The 24,031-nt window shown below is 43.0% G+C and overlaps 1 protein-coding gene across 2 annotated transcripts in view; it reads right to left on the bottom strand.

The window, feature by feature from the left end:
- ACO1 (aconitase 1) overlaps positions 1-21,171 on the bottom strand; it is a 68,584-nt gene extending 47,413 nt beyond the window's left edge. For both annotated transcript variants that reach the window (XR_012094822.1, XM_007969031.3), the window contains exon 1: positions 21,047-21,171. The gene's annotated coding sequence lies outside the window, so the exon portion shown is untranslated. The remainder of the gene's footprint in view (positions 1-21,046) is intronic.
- Positions 21,172-24,031: the final 2,860 nt, after the last annotated feature.

Here is a 24,031-nt window from a genome sequence, read left to right as displayed (position 1 = left end):
TGCAGCATTAAGGTCTGAGCTCACCTCCCATCAGATCACTAGATTCTCATCGGAGCACAAACCCTACTGTGAACTGCGCATGCGAATCTAACTAATTCCCAACAATCTGAGGTGAGGTGGAACAGAATAGTTCCATCCCGAAACCACCCCCTACCCACAATCCATGGAAAACTTGTCTTCTATGAAACCGGTTCCTGGTGCCAAAAGGTTGGGGACTGCTGGTGTCACTCGTGTCCGTGTGAAGAGACCACAAAACAGGCTTTGTGTGAGCAACAAGGCTGTTTATTTCACTGGGTGCAGGGGGGCTGAGTCCGAAAAGAGAGTCAACGTACATCCAGATGTGTATGTGCAGGTCACAGGGGATATGATGGCTTAGCTTTGGCTCAGAGGCCTGACAGTTGGTTTAAAGTACACTATGATGGCATAAAGGCCCCAACTCCGCAGATGGGTTTGGAGGGGGACCCTCTACCCCAGCTCTGGGCAGAAGTTCTCATGTATCTTTTTATAAACAAGGGAAGATGCCATTCTTTTCATCATATGGAAAAATGGCTATTTCAAATCATTTAACTATCCATCTTAGAGCAAAACACACTAGGGTGGGAGTCAGAAGGCTTGCTTTCTGGTTCTACCTCTTGGACAAAAAATTCTTGTATCAATCGATTCCTTAATATTCTTAATTTTAGGATATATTAGAATAGCTAACATTTCCCTGTTTAATCCCAGGGTTTATAAGTAAATAAATATTTAACATGTTTATGAAATGACTGATATAAAATAATATATAACTGTAAAATGAAAAAAAAAAAAAAAACCCACCATCAATAAAGGAAAGGACTGAGGGGATAAAAGGTTGGAAGTGTGCTTTGTCTCTATAGACAGGCCCCTATCCTCACAGGACACAAAAGGGACTGGGCTTCTTTTAAGAGGCCTGGGACCTAGAAATCAGGACTGGGAGGAAAGCTTAGTTTTTACTATGTTTCTTTTAGTATTGTTTGCATTTTTAATTATGTACACACTCAACTTTAAAAAAAATAGCTAAAAATTTAAAAGAAATAGACACTTGCACATCTCCTCTGGCCAAAGTCTGGTAGGTAGTAGGTAGTTCTGGGGAGAAGCAGTTGATTGAGAAGCGGCCTGTGTCTTCCTGGATTGCTAGTGCAGGAGGTGAGAGGACATGCCACAGGTACCGGTAATGGGCGCAAGACGCTGAAGAGGAGACAGCCAGGCTGTTTGCCCAGCACCTCTTTCCTGGGAACTGCTTCTCCCACCTAGTCTCACATGCTGTATGCAGGAGCTGCCATTTGGTGGGAGAGAGGAAAGGTATCTGACCCAATCTGGCCCAATCAACTTCCTTCTCTGGGGGTTCTGGAACTGAAACTAAAGAATGGGCAGCAAAGGCTACTGGAATACACCGTAACTGTGTTTAAAAAAGTATGTACCTTAGGCCATCTGCATTAGAATTATCCAGGAATCTTTCTTGTTAAAAATATAGATTCCTGAGTATCCACTCCCCACCCACTGAACTTGTTCAAGCGTCTAGATGATTCCAACACACGTTCAGCTTGAGAATCATTGGTGGGCACCGTGGAGTGTCACCAGGTGAGGCACTTAACACTTAATTCAGGAAGCAGAGAGGCAGCACAGAAGATACCGAAAAAGGGAGGGCACATTCTAAAACAGGAGTCACAATCAAAATGCCTCCAGGGCTCAGGAAGAGACCTGTGCACGTGAGGCAGGCTGCACAGGGACTAAAGAGCCTGGGTGATCTGTGCCCATCTAAGGGGGCAGAGGCCACCTGGCTCCAGCCGAGAGGGTATGAAGGAATGCTTGCCCAGTGTTGAGAGATCATCTAATTTTCCAAGTGAGACTGGTAATCTAGATTTTTATATGAACTCTTGACTTATAAAAGTTGGCAACTAATTCTTTCTAAACTGTGGGTCTGTGGCATGATGGCAAAACCAAACACACCTGTGGGCCCTGTTCTACCAGTGGTGACAGGTAAGCAGGTGGGCAAGTGCATGGCAGAAACTGAAATGGAAAAAAGCGGTGGATGGATTAAAAGCTGAAGAGGCAAAATTTAGAGAAAATGGCTGCTGGGTGAATGGGAGAAAACCTATGGGGAGAAGAAATAAGGCTGAACTCCAGGCATGGAGGATTGACGGCTACTAGGACTGTTTTGGGAGGGAAGATGGTGGCTTTAGTTTTTGAGGTGAGAGTGCATGTAAGATAAAGTGCCACACAAATTCAAGAGATTTGTAACTAATTCTCACTCAACGAGCAGCCAATCAGGAGGGGGGAAAACCCCTGCTAGCCTGTCCGCAGAAGGAGAAGTTTACAAATCTGTAGGCTCAGAAAATGAAACTAACAATTCCACTGGCTGAAATTCTGAATATATTTAAAAAGGCAACAGTGCTACTCTCCCTTTCATTTGTCACCCATGCTATACTCCCCAGACTTACCTTTCCCACCCTCAAACAGTAACAATGGCAACAATAAAACTTCTATTTTCCTAACTGGAAAAACAGAAGACTATCTCCACAGAAGCCAGAGTCTCTGCAGGCAGGGGAAGCTGTGAGAAACGCACACGGGACTGAGCAAGATGGGTCAATCACCTCTTTAAATGGCCTTAAGTGTCCGAATCATCCTATCTCTGTGTCGAGTCCTAAAGGAGCCAGATGCCCCAAGTCTGCCAAAATTTTTGGCAGTTGTTTATTTGTACCCATATTTGCCATTATGCAGTGGGGACCAAATGTGTCAATTTACTTCCCTGTAGCTACAAATGTCTGGGCCATAACACAAGAAGCTTCACATGATTCCTGCTACTCCCACCACCCTACAAAGTCAGCTGGTATTTTACGATGCATATAGTGACCAATATGTTGGCTCTTGGAGAAAATGGCTTGTTTTAAAGCGCACTACCATCTGCCTCCCTTTATCCTTGGAAGCTAGATAACTGTCTAGTTTCACTATATTAAGGAAGTAAATTCTATCTGCGGAAGGGAAGAGAAGAACCAGTTAGTTATACCAGCACATGCCAAGTGCTTTATACCGTCTTCTCTACCTGGCAACATCTCCATAAATAAAATCATATCATTATTCCCATTTTACAGATGAGGATACTGCAGCTGAGAGGGGTGAAAAACCTTGCCTAACAGCATACACCAAGTAAGAGGCAGAGCTAGGTTTCAAACCCTGGCTCTTTCTGCCACCCTACACCACCTCGCTACATGCAGCCACCCTGCTCTGACGATGCCACTGTTGGAGGTCACCCGCCAGCCCCTAAAGCTGGGAAAGTCATGGGCAATCCTCGCACAAGAGACTCAGTTTTGAATGCTGGAGCTGCCTTTACTTCTTTCCAGGGGGCCCCCTTGCAATCAGGTCTGAGCTAGGCACTGTCACCTGTCTCCTGCCACTTTGTGCTGAGCCACAGGTCAGTAGAAAGTAACAGCAGCTCCATTTGGGCAACCAAAGACTAACTTTGGAAAGCAGGCCCTCCATACAAGCCTAGAGAACTCTGGAATTTGGAGCCACTTTAAGGTTCCACCCATACTATCACTTGTCTCAAATCTCCTGGTTTAGTAACTCCAAGAGAAAGCCAAAAACAATCATGTTTCAAAGAGGTGTGAGAAGAAAGATCTTTGGCTGGGTAATGGGTCTAGATCCAGAGAAGAATCCAGGCATCATGCCTCCTATGCCTGCCTTTCCCTGGCCAGACACTCATCCCATCCCTAATCCTTGAGTATTATCACTGATCCTTCAGACTCCAAAAATAACCCCAACATCTGGGGTTTCATCTAGGAACCCCACCATTGGCCAGGAAGCCCTCCCTATGTCCCACATCCACATAAAGCACAGGTCCCACTCTTTCAATTCCTTTCTTATCTCCCACTCTCTCCTCCTGCTGCTTTGTTCGTGGCTCTTTTCTGTTTTATCTGATCTTCATTCAACAATAAAGGATAGGAATGAACAAACGAAGACAGCTAATGTGGATTTTTTTGGAGGTGGCGGGGTATCTAAATATATACAGTGTTTTTCTTTTTTGAAAGAGGGAAGAGTTAGCATATATCACACTATTTGGGGTTGCTGCTTTCTTTGTTCTATAGAATGAGATGCTGCTGCACGGTGGCAAAAAGAAAAAAGAAAAAAAAAAGGAAGGAAGGAATGGGAAATGGTATCTTTTAAGGCACAAGGTGGGAGCAATTATTCAGAACTTCTCCCTCTGGGACGCTTGTCAGAATGCTAAGGATGGCTGAACACTTGTTCCTGGCCACTGAATCAAGTAAGACAGATGAACAGTTCTTATACAAAAGGAATAAAAACGGAGCTACTGTATCTGAAACCCTTGACTACATGTAGTTCACATTCTGAAAGTCAAGATAATTATTTGGTAGAGAAACAGTGTCTTTCAAAGCTAACCCATCCTGAAATACTAGCTGGGTGACTTGTACAGGGTCATGATTAGCACAGGTCCACTCTATGCATGCAAGAGTAGGGGTAGGTGTGGACGGTCTGAACACCAGATTTTTATTTTTATTTTTTATTTTTTTTTAAAATTTTATTTATTTATTTAATTTTATTTTATTATTATTATTATTATTATTATTATTATTATACTTCAAGTTCTAGGGTACATGTGCATAATGTGCAGGTTTGTTACATATGTATACTTGTGAACACCAGATTTTTAAAGTAGGTCACTAAAAAATAACAAATATTAGGCAAAAGCAGGCAGAACTAGGGTAAGACATTTAATAAATAAGTCATGCTCCCAGTAAAAGGGTGGGAGGAGTGAAGAGCTAGGGTTCTTCCCCAACCAGTCTTGCTACCAACTGACCTTTGGCTCAATGGAGGACACTTGTAGGTGCCTTGGTGTGGCGCCTTTTGTGCATACATGGCATGGCACTAAGGCGTGGCACCAACCTGTCACCATTCCCTAGGGACATCTTAACTTTAGGTGCTAAGGAGGTAATGAGACAGAGAATGTTGAGTTTTTGGTAAAGAACCTTAGCAATCATATAGCATTCCCCCGAGGAAGACAGAGAGGCCCTGAAAAGCAACTGACTGCCTAGGGTCACAGGACTCATTAGTGGGAAAACCAGGGAAAAAAAAAAAAAATTACAACCGAGTTTCCCTCCAATGAAATGCAAATTTCCTTCAGGGAAAAAAAAAAAAAAGCTTAAAATCTTTCATAGGTAGAGTTGAAAAAAGTACTACTGCCGGGCGCGGTGGCTCAAGCCTGTAATCCCAGCACTTTGGGAGGCCGAGACGGGCGGATCACGAGGTCAGGAGATCGAGACCATCCTGGCTAACACGGTGAAACCCCGTCTCTACTAAAAAGTACAAAAAACTAGCCAGGCGAGGTGGCGGGCGCCTGTAGTCCCAGCTACTCGGGAGGCTGAGGCAGGAGAATGGCGGGAACCCGGGAGGCGGAGCTTGCGGTGAGCAGAGATCCGGCCACTGCACTCCAGCCTGGGTGACAGAGCCAGACTCCGTCTCAAAAAAAAAAAAAAAAGTACTACTTAGGTGTATCACAGTCTTTTGGTGCGTCTGTGATGTTAGTTCTATAATCACTCACTAAAACTTCCATGTGTTTCAGAATTCCAGAGAACTGACAGCTAAACTTTGGAAAAACAACTTAAGTTTAGGTTTTTGATGATCTGCCCTGGGTGCCACTTTTTTCCAAAAGACACAGTAAGGGCAAATCAATTTTACTGACACAATATTGAATATACAATCCCTTACTCAGATTCAAGATAAAAAATGTTAGTAAAGGTTCACATTAAAGGATATGAGAATTTTAAAGTTGCAAAATAATATATATAGGTATATACTAGGATCTGATTTAAGTGAAAAAAAAAAAAAAAACTTCAAGACCATTAGTGTATAGTCATTCATACACACACACCATTGCATATGCAAATGTGCAAAAAAGAAAGACATAAAGTTAACATGGATTACAAATAGAATAACACATTGTATATAAGGGAGACTTTAGCTTTCTATGTTTTATACCCCTGTATTATTCAAATTCTATTTTTGATAAGCATGCATTCATTTACTACTTCTTAAAACACTGGAGCAGTCATTTAAACTTTGTACATAAATACCTATATTAGCATCTCTATAAAATGAGAACTTGACTTCAGCAATAACCTTTGAAAGAAAGAATTGTTCATAAAGTTCCTGGAACTACAAATGCAGGTCTTTCTTTAATAATGACTGGTGAAGATGTATTTAAATTTATGACTATAACTCCAGATAAAGTCCACTTTGCTCCTCTCAATATGTTCTTTGATATCCACCAACAGAGAGAAAGGGCTGTGAAGAGAATCCCTGAATGCCTCAAATTTAGCCTTAGATGAACAGTGCCACACCTCATTTGAGTCAAACAGGCTAATCCAAGTGGGGCCCTCCCTTCCCACCCCATCCCCAGCTCCCTTTCCAATCTCAGCAGGATACCAAATTTGTTACTGAACCACATCTTCTTGGGTAGTGATAACTTTAAAAAATATTACACTAAGAAATAGATACGGCCAGGCATAGTGGCTCACGCCTGTAATCCCAGCACTTTAGGAGGTCAAGATGGGCGGATCACCTCAGGTCAGAAGTTCGAGACCAGCCTGGCCAATGTGGTGAAACTCTCCCTCTATTAAAAGTACAAAAATTAGCCGGGTATGGTAGCATACACCTGTAGTCCCAGCTACTCGGGAGGCTGAGGCAGAAGAATTATTCAAACCCGACAGGCGGAGGTTGCAGTGAGCCAAGATCACGCCATTGCACTGCAGCCTAGGTGACAGAGCGAGACTCCAACTCAAGAAAAACAAAAAAAGAAAAAGAAAGAAAGAAAAAAAGAAATTGATGCTCACTGTAGAAACAACAGAAAATGCAGGTGAGCAAAAAGAACAAAATAAAATCATTTGTAATATCATGATTTAGAGTTTCATTTACCATAACTTTTAAATGCATTTGAATTTTTCAAAAAAAAAATGGACTAGACCTCACATTGTTTTGCAAATTGCTTTTTATCCACTCAACAATAAACCTCAAATATCTTAATAGGACAATTGTGTGATTTTTATAGCACTTTTAACTATACCATAAACATCTATCCTTCAGATATATAACAATTTCCGTATTATTAAAATACTTAGGTTGTTTCCAAGTACTAGCATTCAAACAATGATGCCTTGTATACTCACATCGTTAGTAGGTCCTTAAATCATTTCTTTTAAACAAATTTCTAGCTTTCAGTTCCTAGAAGAGAGCTGAGTGAAAGGATCTGCACATCACCAGGATGCCTGGAAAAGGCTGTACCAATTTTACGACCCTTCTCTGAGGCAGCGAGCGGAGGTACTCAAACCAGGCAACCAAATTCATTTTACCGTTTGCTAAGTTGAGACATTAAAAAGCCCATCTTGTGGAGCTTACAGTGAGCTGAGATCCGGCCACTGCACTCCAGCCTGGGCGGCAGAGCGAGACTCCGTCTCAAAAAAAAAAAAAAAGCCCATCTTGGTATTTCTTTAATACTTAGTTAGATTGAGTAATTTTCCATCTGTCTGTTAGACATCTAAATTTCTTCTTTTGTAAACTGCCTGTCTGCCAGACAGGTCAAACTGAGTAACACTAAGATGACCTCTGCTGATCAAATGTTCTCATCTCCAAGGGGACTTAACTGAGCTATTAATATGGATGCCTCAGCTCTTAACTCTGGAGAGACTGAAACTGTCTTTGTCCTCTACTTGGTCTTGAGATACGGTCAACATTTCCCTTTACGTGAACGATAAACAGCCCTAAAATCTGTCGACAATTTGACCCCATGCTTGGGTGCACTGTGAGCCTAGTGAACTATAGCAAGGAAAGGGGATGATTATCTTAAATCATGGACAAAATCCTATTTGGGGCAGTACATTTTGCTTATGAGTAACTCTACATTAAAATTTAAATATTAGGTTGGCAGCTATTTTCTTTTCAGCATTTAGAAATATCAATCTGGGTTGACGCAGTGGCTCATGCCTGGAATCCCAGCAATTTGGGAGGCCAACGTGGGTGGACTGCTTGAGCCCAGGAGTTTGAGACCAGCCTGGGCAACATAGCAAGACCATGTCTCTACAAAAAAGTGAAAAAACTAGGCAGTCATGGTGTCCCACACCTGTAGTCCCAGCTACTCGGGAGGCTGAGGTGGGAGGATCACTGGAGCCTCGAAGATTGAGGCTGCAGTGAGCTGTGATTGTGCCACTGCATTCCAGTCTGGGTAACACATCAAGACTGTCAAAAAAGAAAAAAAGAAAAGAAAAGAAAAGAAAAGAAAGAAAAGAAAAAAGAAAAAAAAGAAATTCCGAACCCTGGCAGCAATCCTTGCAAACAGGTTTTGTGAGGGTGACTGCACACAGCATATGGATGGATGCTAAACCATCACTCTTGCTAGAAAACCATGTCAGACCATACACCCACCCAGCTGACAGGGAGTGATTCCACAGTAGCATTCAAGAGGAGTGCTATGTGATGTTGTTTATCTATCATAGCCAGATTTGTAGAGATGTTTGGAAAAGTCGACTTACTTTAAGCTAAATGCCAAGGATCAGAAAAAATAAGATTCTCCTTTTAGGGTCTCCATCCCATCTTTGGAATATATAAGTCTATGAATTTGCTACTTGTGTTATCAAAGTTTAATTTTCCTAAGATAATTAAATACTATACTTAATTACCTTATGATACAGACAGAGGCATAGATATTAATGGGTCCCACAAGCAAGCGCAGGATTTCCACACAGCAGCAGGAGGATCACAGGAGACGAATAAACCCAGGCAGCAGAACTGTCAGTAGTGGGCTGGAGAGGATGAGGGTTTGTTTTTTTGTTTGTTTGTTTTGAGGGTACATATCAGTTTCCAGGGGAGCTTGTATAGTTTGAAAGAGCCTTCAGACAATCAACTGAGAATCATCTCTCTAAATCTAATCATCTAGTCTAAAGTACTGGCAGCACATCCCCCAATCCTTTTTTTGGGCTATCTAAAGACACATAAGAGTGGATTTAAAAAAAATCTATGCAAACAAGAGAAAAAGATTTCTCCTGTATTTTATATGGTTTGCCCATCTGTTTTCCTCTCTTCCCACACCGTCTGAAATATACCTGTCTTGAACGGCCATGGCTTCCAACTCTAAAGTCAAAGTACTATCACTGCATCTCTAAGGTTCACTGCAGTTCATTAAAAAGGTTAGCTATATTTCATTTCTGTTTAAACAGAAATTAATTGGCCCCATTCCCAAACTAACTTTTGTGTAGCTAAACATCATGCTACTTATAAACAATATTTGTGTCAAAAGTAAAATTCCAAGGATATCTATGTGAATATAAACAACACTGAGCTCAGAATCATCATGGCCAGCAATATCACCAAGGCTTGTCAACTGGGTTCTTTCATAAGAGGAGAGCTAGAAATATTAATTCTTTGTTTTATTTAATGTGGATGCATCTGGGAAACTGCACTAAATATCTCTGAATTTTCCAAGAAACCAGTTCATCTCTTCAATTATTTTAGCTGGTCATAAAACAAAAACCTCTTAAATGTGATACTTGTAACTAAAAAAACTTTGAAGGAGAAGTCATATGAGCAATTATCGATTTTTTGGAGAGAAACTGGGGGGAAAAGAGTGGTGCAGAAAGAATGGATTTAGCAATATAACCACCTATGTGAACACGTTTTTCTTGAGCACTAAGTATGTGCAAGGCACACCGTATGCTACAGAGAGGAACAAAATTCTGCCTCTATATCAGAAAGTTTTGCCATCTCAGGGCAGCTTGTCTCTTCTTGCTCAAATTTTAAGTTAGTGGTCTATTTTCATTCAGTCTTGTCTCATCCTGGATAACTAAACCAGAAAGTGCTATATACATGTCAAGATTAAAAAAAAAAAACAAAACTTAAATGGTCTTTAAATGATGGTTTTATTTTGAATTAGCCATAAAACTTTTCTGTGCCTCAGTTTCCCAATCTATAAATAAGGTTGGTTAATGATCTAAAAAGTCCATTCTAAGTGAAAACAATTCAATGATTCATTCATTCACATTTATGTTAACTGTCTATTATGTGCCAGGAACTGTTTTAGGTCCTGGGGATACATCAGGGAACAACAGAGACAGAGTCCCTGCCCTCATAGTACTTCCATTTTAATGGAAGGAGACAGACTAAACAAATAAATACACAAACAGAATGTCAGATGGTGACCCATTCTATGGATAAAGCAGGGCAAGAGCAGTAGAAAGAACAGGGGCTGTGGAGAGTGTCAGTGATCAAAGAAGGCCTCACTGATGTTCAGCCACTGTGCCATCCAGGGAGGGGTAAGCTCACGTGCAAAGGTCCTGAGGTGGGGGCATGCCTGGTGGGTCTAAGGAAGGCCAAGGAGACCAGGGTGAGTGAAGGCAAATAAGGGGAAGACAGAAAAGGCAAAAGGTAGCAGGGGCCAGACCACATGAGGCTCTTCAGCCAATTCTGATGTTGGAAATCTACACTTTAAGCCAGGTGTACAGCTAGATGTTTGTAGTTTATCAAAGTCGCTACTGTGAGGACTTTGATAAAGACAGTAATAAAGTGGCCACAGTAGGGACTTTGATAAAGACAAACTACAAAGCCCTAACTGTATATCTGGTTTGGACTGTAGATTTCCAACATTAAAAATTCATTAAAGTTTGATATGAAATTAGCTCATATATGAAAATATTAGATTGCACTTAAAAAGTAGTTACTTCCTCAAGTCTAACCCTGTTTCCCTGAATTTCATTATTAAGTAACACTGGAAATTCTCAGGATGTATCACAAAAATGATCATGACTCACTCAGCAGATGTGCACAGCCACTGCTAAAAATAACAGGACTTGGGGAACCAGGGCCATGCTATAACAACGCCTGACCAGGCAGCCCCTGCCTCTTGAGGGCTCCCCCAGTTCTGGGCTCACTGACCAAGAAGGGGCAGAGCATCACATGCAACTCTTAAAGAGAAAGACTTAACACATCCTGTAAGCTCGTTTTAAATTAGTTGCAGCAGCACAAACTCAACGGAAATATTCACTTTTACTTTTTAGTGTCACTGTGGGCCAATATAAGCAGAGTTTCATAAAAAGTCTAGTGAACTCCAACATTTATAAATTCCAGAGACAGGCTGAGAAAGAAAGTCACCAAGGGGTCATGAAACATTTGGCAAGAAAGTAAAGGAAGAAGTGGGGACATTGTCCTGAGAACCCGGCATCTGACCCGGCCCTGAGCCTGACCTCATCCTCTCCTCCTTGAGGTCTTCCTTAGCCCCTTCTCAGAATGTGGGCCCCTACCCTGCAGATCCCCATGGTCACCAGTGGGGTGTAGTACATGACACCTGCAGAGACCCCAACTAAGCCCGACTACATCTAAGGTTTTTGGTTTGCTTTTTTGAGACAGGTCTCACTCTGTCACCCAGGCTGGAGTGCAGTGGTGCAATCTTGGCTCACTGCAACCTCCGCCTCCCAGGTTCAAGCGATTCTCTGGCCTCAGCCTCCGGAGTCGCTGGGATTACAGGTGCCCACTGCCACATGCGGCTAAATTTTGTATTTTTAGTAGAGATGGGGTTTCACCACGTTGGCCAGCTGGTCTCAAACTTCTGACCTCAAGCGATCCATCCATCTCGGCCACCCAAAGTGCTGGGGTTATAGGTATGAGCCACCGCACGCAGCCTGCATTTATGTTTTAAGAGGAGGAGAAGTAGTGGGTGGAGACAGCTGTACTTTCAAAAAAAAGTATTACAAAGCAGGTCCAGTTGAGATCCAATCTTTAAGAAAGCTGCATGATTTCCTCGGGCTCCTGAACTCATTTCACAGACTGTGGCAATGAACTTTTCTAACTCGAACTTTAGGAATTAGGAATTAGAAAAAAAGGACGTCACCACAAGAGACTGGGTGTCTGGCTGCCAGAGGTCTTATAGGGCCATCTTTACCTCTGTGAATTCACCAAGTGTCTGAGGCCACCTATCCCCACCCCCTCACCAACCTGGTCTCATCAGGGCTGACTGAACTCAGGGATTACGACTCATGCTAATAAAATTCTCAGAGCTCAATATGTAAACCCATATATTTACTGATTTTACTTAAGAAAGGCAACTGTCAGGAGGACCTGAGGCTCCTATTTCTGACCAGCACATTCCTTCCCCGCAGCAGGATAGAACGTTAGGAGCTGCAAATCTGAAGCAAGCCTGCTGAGAGAGGGAACCGGAACACAAACCCAAGTCCATCAGACTGCAGAGCCCAGCTCTGAAGCAGCTGCTTCCATCCCAGTGACTCCCACAATGGCATGGCTGCTCTATTTCATTGGGTTGAAGGAGTGACAAATACTAAAGCAGCATTAGACCTTGATACTTCTGAGACCTGGGCCCTTCTACGTTGTCTATGGGAAGGGACTGGTGTGGATTCATTCATACACATGACATTTACAGACCTGGAATGAAGGGATAAAGTCCCCATCCTCCTTCAGATGCTCAGACTGAGAACGGAGACTGTGCAGGACAAATCAGAACATCATGCAGCCCATGCTACAGGTGTGGTGGATGAGGGCTGATAAAGAACCGTCAGGGGAAAGCACCTAATCCAATATCAGAGCATCGGAGGGAGACAGAAAGGCCTCTAGGGAGAGGTGACACCATGCATAAACCTCCCAGAATTACACAGAGGTAGGGAGTCACTGAAAGAGGAAGCTGGCAGATGAAACAATACATTAAAGGCAAAAAAGTGTGACACTGCGGGAATCATACAGTTGTTGCACATGGATAAGGTACAAGGTACATGTTGGGGAGAGCTAAGAAACAAGGGATGGAGCAAGGTCCAGGTTGCTGCAAGGTTTGAATTTTTACCAAAGGTAAGGAGGCACCATTAACGGATTCTGAGCTGCAATCTTTAAGAACAGATTTGATTTTCAGAGATCATTCTGGTAGGGGTGTAGACTGACTCAGGGAAAGGATGCCAGACTGGTGTCAGGAAGGCAGGTTACAGTGCTATTACAGTCATGGAGACAAGGCAATGAGGAGGTACAGGAGGGAACAAATCCAGGGAGAGTTATGAAAGCAGGACAGGCTGGGGTAGGTGAGGAAAAAAGAGAGGTCTCGAATAGCTTCTATGTTTCTCATTTGGGCAAACTGGCAGAGCCAATGAACAAGATGGGAACTGGGATGTTGGTTTTAGACATGGTGGATCTGGGATAAGATGTCCAGCGGGCAGGGGCATATATGGGCCTGGAACTTAGCAGGTTGGACTGGGACAGAAGCTGGGAAGAACAGCAGCAATGTTCAGGCATTATCCCATGCGTGCCAGGTCATTTTAGAAGCTCAGCAGCCTGGAGACACGTGATGAGTACCTGTGGGGTGCCACGCATCTAATCCAATTCCTCTAATGCAGACCCTTGGCAACTCTGTAACAAGGGCATCACCATCCCATTTTACATCAGAGAAGACAGGATCTGAGGGGTTAAGTATCTTGCCATGGTCTCATGGCTGGTAAGTGACCAAACTGGGAGTCAAACTCAGGCTCCTGATGTCAGAACCAACTCTCTTGCAACATGCTCCTCCCAACAGGCTGCACAAGTGATATCATTTTACAGTCATTTAACATATTGAGATCCAAAAAAGCAAATGCATTTTAAAAAAATAAATCTAATTTTAAAACAATCTCCAAGCTCTAAAGCACTTATATGGGGATGAGATGGTAAACCTCATGTTCCCCAAAACATCCTTGATTTTGGCAAAATTTGTATGATAGATAACTTTTAAAGAATGGGTTGATGTAAAAAATACAGGCATTATCCGCACTTAGGAAGAGACTGATTTCTTATCTAAGAAAATAAGGGTTTCTGAAACATAACATCCTTAAAACCAATCCTGAGGCTAGTTTTGATTCTGCCATTAATACAAAATTGTACCTTTCAAATGTCTGCCCAGCATAGCTCTTGTATATAGCAGATTCTTGGCAATGGCTTATATATCTTGTCTGTTCTAAACCAAAAATTCAAACCTGGTGATCATGTAGGAGGATTCTTTCCTAGACTGACACCTCTTCTTCATGAACTGTGCCACAAATTGCAACTTGCTTTGTAATTCCACAATAGCAGTTATAGAAAGGATGATGAGGACGTTGAATAATTAAGTGCTCCATACAAGTCTGTTTCGTGAGCAGTGGCCCAGGCAAGTTACACTATCCCAAGATGGGCTTGCCCAGGATTCTCCTTAGATCAAGACAAGAGAATGAGAGAGAACCACACCAGCACTCATGTACAGACAGCCTTACTAATTCTTCCAAGGTGGATTAATTTTTGACACCAAAGATAACAGAACATGAGGAATCTGAGGAACAACTGGCTTCAAGAGTGTGATATTGTTTCAATAGGCCATGGCATTAAGGGGCACAAGAACCTGTTCTGTCTCCCAAAGACAGGCTTAGATGCTTTTGCATCTTCATATATTCGCAACATCTAATCCCAAAGAATCTTGGTTTCCAATTGATTCTTAAAGTCAGTCTTTGCCACTTGCTGCTGAGGGTAAGATTTCCTCTATATTCTTAAACCTCAGTTTACTTCTTTGCTGATTTTAGGTAACAATGTCTGTCTGCACTGCTCTGCCAAGATGACAAGGGCTGCTGGGATAATTAAACAAGGTAACACATGAAAGCACTGCATATTCTGGGAACTATATCCCCATGAGCCACCATAATTCATGAGATTGCTATTGACTTACCTATGATAAGCTCTAAATGTAGCCTGTTTCTTTTGTTGAAGATTTAAATATACATTTTAAAACAAGTACTTAAAATACAGTCAAGAATCACTCTTATCCATACAAGTGACCCAGTATTATTCCGTTTTATTTTTTCAGGTCTTTCTCCTGGTAGGGGGCGGGGAGTGCAAGGGGATGCAGTCTACTATTAGAGAAGACCCAAAGGCTCCAGATATATTTGTGAAAAAATGACAAAAGATCATTGAAAACGTTTTCTTTTTAGAAAGCTACCTTTTTATATTGGCTTGAATTTAAGACTCAAAAATGGCTCAAATTTAAGACTCTTTTCACCATGATTCTTTAAAATCTTTGAAAATTCAAACAGGTGAAAGAAAATTTTCTTGGTCCAGGTCATATTTGAACATTTTTCTTTTAATGTGAAATAGATTTATTTTATTCTCAAAATTTTTATCCAGTAAACTTAATCAACTCAAATTATTTTAGCATGTATTTCTTGAGTATCTTCTTTGCATTATGCATTGCCAAACACCAAAGAAGAAAAAAAGATAGGCACACATTCCTTCTCTTATTTGAAGACTGCAATCTAACAAGGAGACTAAGATAGGCACACAAATACAATAGGACAAGGGGCATAAGAAAAGTCAAAGGAAAGAGACAGCTACAAGCGGGATTCAAGAAAGGCTTTACAGAGAACTAGAAAGTGGAAGATGAATTTAGATGCACAGGCAGAGTAAAGAGCAAATAACAAAGTAGAGAAACAGGATAGCAGAGCAAGTGTTCAGGGACTGCTCAGCAGTTCAGTATGGCTGACAGCAGGGCAGAACAGTTTTAAGATTTTTGCTACAGCAGTCAATACATGCTTATTCCTAAAAGACCTAATAAGTGATTCTCATTAATTTATATAGTTGCAGATGAAGATGCCAACTCTTGCCAGAGGAAAAAAGAGATGATGTTGAAGAAAAGTACAAGGGAGGGGCCAGGCGCAGTGGCTCACGCCTGTAATCCCAGCACTTCAGGAGGCTGAGGCACGCGGATCACCTGAAGTACGGAGTTCGCGACCAGCCTGGCCAACGTGGTGAAACCCCCATCTCTACTAAAAATACAAAAATTAGTTGGGTGTGGGGGTGCACGCGTGTAATTCCAGCTACTTTGAGGTTGAGACAGAAGAATTGCTTGAACCCGGGAGGTGGAGGTTGGAGTGAGCTGAGGTCATGACACTGCACTCCAGCTTGGGTGACAGTGAGACACTATCTCAAAAAAAAAAAAAAAAAAAAAAGGTATAGAGGAAACAAAATCAGCCAATTATCACTGTTCACAGTCATTGAGACTGAGGGTTTATACTCTCCTCTCCACTTTGTATGTCTGAGATTTTCCATTAAAAATAGAGAAAAGGAAAAAAAAAAAAAAAGAAATGAAGGCCAGTTGATCTAGGGAGACGGTCAGCTGATGGGGCCAGTTAACTGAAGTGAGAGGGCAGGCCAAGGTCAGACAGACTCTACAGGGGAAGCAGACACAGCACAATGTGACTATGTGGTCAATGTGCCTGTTTTTCGGTTCCCCAGGCCTCACACTCCTCACATTTCTCACTGCGAGAGAGTAGCTGGAGTCTGCCACCAGGTAAGCTGGTGGCAAGACTGTCTAAGAAAGATGGAGGAACTGTCCTCAACATACCAGGTGTAAACATACTGTAGAGGTTGATTTTGGTAATGTCAAATGTAATATTTATTCATGCTTGAAACCCCAATAAGCTAAAGTGAAGAAAATCTAAAAAGCAACTGTGCTCTATCACCAAGAGAAAAGCACTCAATGTTTTGGCGTATCTGCTGCCTTTGTACATGCAGGGAGGGGCACACGTGTACATACATGCACATGCTTTCTCTACTTAGAAATATAGAATCACAGGGAAATACTGCTGTGTAACATGCTTTTTTAGTTTAAAAACTATACAATAGCATTTTGTAACACCAGTGTAAAGGCTGCATAATAGCTTGCTAAGGAACACTTTGACCTAGTATTTCTAACCCTGGACAAGAGTCAAACGTTAATACTGTTAAATAAAATGTTTCGACTTGAGAGGCTCTCTCTTGTTTTGTTAATATACACTAATATTATGCATACAAGTTCAGAGCTGTGATATGACAAAGTAATTTTTTTTAATTGGGGGAGGAGGATGGCGGCAACATTCCTATAAAATAACTCTATTTTCCTTCCAAAAGTACAGGTTGTTGAGATTTTAGGATTTTTAGGTTGTAAAAGCAATATATGAGTGCTACAGGCTATCTTCCCTTATAAGATAGGCACACATCTGGTATTATGAAGAGTAACAAAAGTTCTCTGGCTTCCTGCTACCTCATTCCACTGCCCAGAACTGGCTACTGGTCTGTCTTCTAAACATTCATGGCGCTACTTTAAATACATGGAATGGAATATGTAATGACACATGCACACAACTTATGTACACTTAGATGTATAAATATGCATACACACAGGTATACACACATAGTGTACTCTACAATGTATCATATACATATATAATGAGGATTTTAATTTTTTTTTTGAGATAGGGTCTTACTCTATTGCCCAGGCTGGAGTGCTGTGACACAATCATGGCTCACTGTAGCCTGGACCTCCCAGGTGATCTTCCTGCCTCTGCCTCCCAAGTAGCTGGGACTATAGATATGTGCCACCATACCTGGCTATTCTTTTTTTTCTGTATTTTTGGTAGAGATGGGGTTTCACCATGTTGCCCAGGTTGGTCTTGAACTCCTGGGCTCAAGCAATCTGGCGTCTCTGAAAGTGCTGAGATTACGGGCATGAGTCACCATGCCTAGGCCTTTCCATCCTATTTTAACATTTCCTTTGTCTCTGCCCCTGGAATCAAGATAGCTCTTAGAGACACTACTAGTTTTTGCATAATATGCAAAATTCACACAATGGGTTAGACTGCAGGTCCATCCATCCCAGCATAACCTCTGAGATGGCTTCAGGGAGGGAGTTGGGAATAAGACCCATATGTGGCTCTGTCCTCCAAACTTGACCACACTTGGCCTTTCTTTAAACAACCTACTATAGAGTCTTCTATGATTGATTCCAAATCCTCTACAGTTACTACTGCCTGCTATATCCATCTTGGAGACTCAAGTTTCTGGTATTCATGCATAAAGTCCTGAAGAATCTCCTTTTCCATAAAACTATCTCTTTGAAACATGGTTCTTGTTCTGATAGGCTAGGTCAGGAGTCTGCAAACTAAGGTCAGCACTTGTTTTTGTAAATCAAGTTTGACTGGAACACAGCCATGCTCGTTTGTTTGCATATTGTCTATTGCTGCTTTCATGCTTCAACAGCAGAGCTGAGTAGCTGCAATAGAAACTGTATAACCATAACCCAAAAAGCCTAAAATGTTTCACTACCTGTCCCTTTACACAAAAAGGTTGCTGCTCTATATTTTAGAATATGATGAAAACATATTTTTTTCTTATCAAAAATTTTAGAGGGCTTGAATCATACACCCTATATCTAGGATCTTTGTGTAGGCTAAAGAGTCTGTTTTCTACTAAGAAAACAAACAAACCAAAAGCACCTTGGCTCAGACAATAGCAGTGTCAGCTGGCAAAGGTTTAACAACTTGAAATCCAGGAGGAAAAAAAAGCTCTGATGTAGTATTTGCTGATTTCCATGGTGTAATTATTCCCACCATGGCTTATTTCAATCTAAAAAAAGGTGTTGCCACTGAACACGGAATTAGGAAGAGATATGCACAAATGCTAGTATAAGTGCCTTGGGACACTTACTATCAATGGCCTCACTCCTCATTTTAAAGTCAAAGACAATGAGACCCAGAGAAGGTGTCTTAACCCGAGGCTGGCCCAGTGACTGGCACCAGGTTGGAGGTAATTTCCCTGTGAGTCTGGCTGCCTCCCAGGAAATTACTTCCTATGTAGAAGGAAGAGTGGGGGAAAGAAGGAAAAGGAAGTTCTTTGCCAGGTACGTGGTGATACGCGTTGGTTTTTATCATCATCTTCACAGTGTGGGACTCTGGTTTCTTCAGCACATGCCTCTGAAGCACACTTTAGATAGGGGGTACTGCTCTTCACACAGGACCAGCTTTCATGTACACTCTCTGACAACAGACTATCTCAATTAACCAGCAGTTATCTAAGCTATCAGACCATAATTGCCAGAAAGACAGGGACTGCATCTTTTGTGCTCACTACTTTCCTGGCATCCAGCACGTAACTGGACACATGAGAAAGAGGTGGCCAATAAAAATCTACTGAAAGAATGAAGGAATGAAACCCCATCACCAAAGTGGAAATTTTTAATACAAAGAACACAGCAGGTGCTCAGAGTTTAGATCCCATTTCCTTCTCCTGTGGACTTCTCCTTCTCACCTGTGGACTGTGCAACACACACAACATGCTCATGTGCATGCAACACTTCTCAAGTATCGGCCGTAGCATTTAAACTAATCCATCAGAGCACAAGAGGCTCTATGGATGAAGGAACAAAAGGGAGGATGGAGTTAGAAAATTTCTTCGTCCCATATATATACGTAACATCTGTCTTGAACTTGTTCTGACAAGGCACGAAGCTAAGGAAAGAGTCCCATGAAGGACCTCACCTACCACACTGCAGGATGGTGGAAATTGCTTTTTGACAGGGGCTGAGGAAGCATCACTCAGAGTGATACACCTCTGAAAGTGGAAAGTGAAAGAACATCAAGACAGAGAATCATTATTCCAATAAACTCAAGGCTAATAACCATGCAACTGCAAACAGCAATGAACACGTGCAAGGGAAGGCAAAAGCATGCCTCCCTGTTCTCTGGGAAATAACTTCCTGACTACTTGGTAACTGTCACATGAACCCCTACACACTTGGCACGGTCTCCCCATTGGTACTTTTCTGAGCCCACAGGTCCTGTTTGCCACATCACTGTTGTAATCCTGATGAACAGACAGGTCAGTTCTGCAGGCACAGAAACAACCAAAGGCATGTGTGAAACCGTGCTGACTTTTCAGGAGGCTGGCAAGGTTCATCACAGCCTCACAGGGGACCTAGTACGTGGTTTCCAAAGTTAGATCAAACTTGGTTCCAGATACCAGAAGTTAACACTGTCCATGGCATGGGGTGGTGAGTGTTCCCATTCAGAGGAAGGATCACAAACAAGAAGCAGGCCCAATGAATGAAGCCTCTGAAGGATCCTCAAAGTGTGGTGCAGAGAACTCCTAGGGATCTCCAAGGTCAAAAACCACTTTCATAGTAATAAAACGTTACTCGCTTTTTTTCACTCACGCAGTTTCAGGAGTATATAATGGAGGTCTCAAGAGGCTACATGATATGCGATACTGCAACAGACTGCAGAAGCAGCTACCAGAATCCAGCTGTCTTCAATTATGCTTGACATCAAAGAGATTTGCAAAAATGTAAAACAATGCCATTCTTCTCAATAATTTTCTGTTTTGGAAAATATAGTTCTTTTTCATAAAAATAGGCAATATTAAGATATAATTAGCTCATTATTCTTTTTAAATGAATTATTAAATATAGTACAAATTTCTGTCTTACACATTATAAATATGGATAGATATAACTCACATAAAAGCTCCTTAAGATACTAATTTTTAAGAGTGTAAAGGGGTACTGAGTCCCAAAAAAGTTTGGGGACTTCTGTCCTAGAGGTTGTCCCCCAGGGAAGAGAATTATGTGTGTTGCAAGAAGGAAGATGCCATTACGATGTGCTAGCTAAACGTGGAAAAAAATGACTTGGTCATAACTGCAGCCCAAGCTCCTTTCTGGATCTCTGAATCTATCAGGGTGGGCTCTGTGTTCAAGCCTCCCACGTAAGGGTCTCTTCCCCGCCATCCCACTTTCTCTTTACCCCTTGGAGTGCATTCCCGGATCTGCCCGCACAACTTTAGCAAACGTTTCCCTACCCAGCTAGCCGGGCCTGGGCGATGACTCCCAGTGCGGGCCTCACAGCCTTGGGGTTAGGACTCCCAGGATCGGCCGCACACCCTAGACAAGGACTTTCAGGACAGCACGCACAGCCAAGCCTAAGAGGGTCTAGGAAAGCCATTTCCAATCCCTGGTCCCTCTCTTCGGCATGACATAGACTGGGGACTGGGGAGACGTCAGTCGCCAGAAACACGTCCCCGATTCTCCTCTCAGCCTCCACAAGCTCGCCTCCGAGTCCCCCGGGCCGCACTGCCTCAGGCACCTCGGTAAAGGCCCGCACCGACTCCCGAGGGATAGAGGGTGGACGGCGCTCCCGCCTGGGGACGTGGGCCGGGCAACGTCGGTACTCACCTCCGACTGCACGGTGGGGCTCCCGCGACCGGCGCACCAGACCCAAGGAGCGGGACGCGTTCCCGTGCGCTGCGCGGTTTCAGCTGCCGCCTCCACGCTCCGCCCCCTCTCGCCCCCGGGGCCGCCGCGCGATGGGCGGAGCAGGGGCGGGACTGGCGGGCAGCAAGCCGAGGAAGGGGCGGAGCCTGCGGGCGCCCTCGCGGGCCCGGAGGACTTAGCCCGGGGCAGGAGTCGAGGGTTGCGAAAGGCTCCTCCGTAGGATGTGGGAGAGCTGATCCCTCCACCCCGTCCGCTTCTGCCAGCCTGAGTCCTGGGACGAGGGTGTCTGTTGCTCACTTTGGGGCTTAGCATTCCTAACGTCCAGCCGGCGTTAGGAAGTGACCAAAGGGTAGGGAAGAAATGGAATTATTTAAAAAACATGATTTGGCCATAACTGCAGAGGTTTCACGTACGTGTGGTCACTTCGTCCGCCTCCCTTCTCACTTTGTCCCTCCCCACCCTCCCCACCCTCTCCAACCTCGCCTTAATTCTTTGCGCAAAGCCTGCCAAGTGGGCATCGGAGTCACGCTGTCAGAGTAGGACTTCAGCATTTCCGTGGCAAAAGTTCTATGTGTAGATTTCCTTGGACATGTCACAACACTTTCTAATACACGATGTTCCCCGATCTGAAGTCAGAAAAATGGCTGGGAGATGGCACCAAGTGGACTTTCACAAGACCTGCTTTTCATGTTGGTTGGAGTTTTGCCCTTTTGGGTGAATGTGCGTTCAAAGAAGTGATTAGGTCTTTCTAGATAAAAGGTGGTGAGTTTTTCCCGCCCAAATTATTTGGAAAGTTACTGTAGTTTTCTGAATAAGCAGCTTATAGGATGAGTAAACAATAGCCAGTACTAATAGCCCCCTGCTACCCTATACTGCCCTTCTACTCTGCACAAAGCCCTGTGATTGACTCTTTCCACGTTACTCAGTTCAGCTCTTCCAACCACCCTACAGGTAAAGAATATTACCCGTCTTTGCAGGTGTGCAATGTGCAACAGCTGAGACTCAGTCCGTAGGTTGATTTGACGCCAAAGCCTACACCTTCCCTGTCATGCTGCACTATAGGGTACATCTATCATCTAGTTATATTTAACTTTGAAATATAAATACTTATATTTATTTTGAAAGAGGAAGTAACTATTTCCAATATGAGAGGAGACTTTCTTCCCACCCACTTCCTAAATCCTTTCCATTCACATTAGTAATTAAATTTTCTTTGAGTCTCCACCATATGGCAGAGGTGCACCACAATCTCTGCAAAATCGTGCTCCAGTCCCCTTCGGAGGTAGGGAGAGTAGGGCAAGGTGAGAGCGAGTAGAAGGCTGGGGAAGTCCGATGAGGACACATCCAGCTAGATTTCAATTCTTAATGAGGCAGCCATTCGGAAAGCGAAGTATCTAATGTTCAATGATAACATCCGTGTAACTGAGAATCCTTCGCAGTAAATAATCAACTCAGAGCTATGAAGGGAATTGAGATTTATTAGTAAGCATGCTGGCCAAAACTGTGAAGGAAATAGTTCCACATTCCTCCAGTCTGTTGCTCTTGGACGTTGTCACCAGTGACATGCAGATCGTGAATCCCAGGGCCTGTCCTCAGTTCCTGTCCTTACTCACTGCTCTGTGGTATTTGACACGGGCGATTCGTTTTCCTTGAAATGTTAACCTCCTTTTGGCTTTTTAGCCCTCCGCTCTTAGGAGTCACCTCTTCCCTCTTTGGCCCCTCTTTTTTACGGTTTTTCATTACACTCTCCCCTCTTGCTTTGTATGTTTCTCCATTTGCTGAGCTTTTCTTCATCTATTTTCTCACTATGCAGACTGCCTGCCACTTCTAGCTGAAGCCTGCTATATGTCTGTCATTGGTCTTACTTAACCTTCTGACCTTCACACTCTTGATTTGCAGCCATATGTGGCAACCCCACCTGGATATTCCAAAGGCGCCTGTATTAGACCGTTCTCACGCTGCTGTAAAAACTGCCTGAGACTGGGTAATTCATAGGCAAAGAGGTTTAATTGGTTTACAGTTCTGCATGCTGGGGAGGCTTCAGGAAGCTTAGAATTATGGCAGAAGGAGAAGTAGGCACGTCTTACATGGCAGCAGGCGAGAGAGTGTCCTCTCAATGTACAGTGGTCCTCCTGAATGCTTTGAGGGGATTTTAGAATCCCTACATTTTTCACTGAATATATGTCTTCATACCAGAGAAAATTTGAAATAAATGTTTTGTTCCTCTTTTTAAAAAAGTTATATTCATTACAAGGAGAGGCAGTTCTTAGCCTCATCTTCGCTCCCAGTAAATATCCAACTGCTCTCCCCCATGCCCTCTTCCTACCACACCTGCTATACACTTAATTTTCATGCTCTCTTAATTACTGCCTAAGGGCCTGATCCCTGAGCTGCCTTCCCAGGGAACAAGAATCCTCTGGGCAGCTGCTTACAGTTAAGCACCATTTCTCTCAATATAGCTAATAATAAAAATCACCCCCATGATCCAATCACCTCCTTCCCTCCACACATGGGGATTACAATTTGCATGAGTACGCAAAGCCAAACCGTATCAGCGAAAATGGGAATTTAGTGTCTTCTCTAACCATCCTATCTCCAACCTGTCCCCACCTATCCATCCAGTTTCTGTTTCTTCTTCATCCTAATCCCACATCCTGAAAATGTATTTCATGATCTGTTGGGAAAGCTAAATGTTTAAAGGGTATATTGCTATGGCATATTACTATGCTCTCACAGGTCCACCTAACAAATATTTCTGTCATGATATAAAAGGTTCTGCTAATGGCCCAGCTGAGGGCATATACTCTAGGGACCTTCAGAGAGGATGTCACCCAAGTATGTAACTGCTCAGGCACCACAGCTCTGCTCCAGGGGCCAGAGGCAAAAGGACCTTCATATGAAGGAACAGCACTGATTTAGGAGCCTTACCTGCTAGAAGGCTCTGCT

Source organism: Chlorocebus sabaeus, chromosome 12 (assembly GCF_047675955.1).
Source record: "Chlorocebus sabaeus isolate Y175 chromosome 12, mChlSab1.0.hap1, whole genome shotgun sequence".
In the NCBI taxonomy this organism is placed as follows: Eukaryota; Metazoa; Chordata; class Mammalia; order Primates; family Cercopithecidae; genus Chlorocebus; species Chlorocebus sabaeus.
The sequence above is the reverse complement of the archived record's forward strand: the minus strand, read 5'-3'. Positions and strand labels throughout refer to the sequence as shown.